The following is a 383-nucleotide window of genomic DNA, read 5'->3' as shown; positions in this document are numbered from 1 at the left end:
TCTTGTTTTTTTTTGTGTAATTTCTTTAATTAAAATTTTTAAAGACAAAATACATGAAATAACAACTTACTTTCATAAATATTTTTATTATAGCATTGTACTTTCAATTTTTCTTATTACAACAATGTACTTTTAAATTATTTCTTATTAGAGCATTATACTTTGAAAAAATTACTTAATATAACATTATGATGTTTTGATTTAAGTTTAATATCAGATTTTCATGCAACTTCACTATCCACGTAGGTTGTCTACATGTACTAGCTGATGTGGATTTTCTTATTAAAACATTGTACTTTCAAAATTATTTTATTATAGCATATATACAACATTGTGCTTTTAATTTTAATATTTTATTATTTATACATTTTACCTATTGTTTA

The sequence above is a fragment of the Cynara cardunculus genome, assembly GCF_001531365.2.
Source record: "Cynara cardunculus var. scolymus isolate 2C chromosome LG 16, CcrdV1, whole genome shotgun sequence".
In the NCBI taxonomy this organism is placed as follows: Eukaryota; Viridiplantae; Streptophyta; class Magnoliopsida; order Asterales; family Asteraceae; genus Cynara; species Cynara cardunculus.
The sequence above is the reverse complement of the archived record's forward strand: the minus strand, read 5'-3'. Positions refer to the sequence as shown.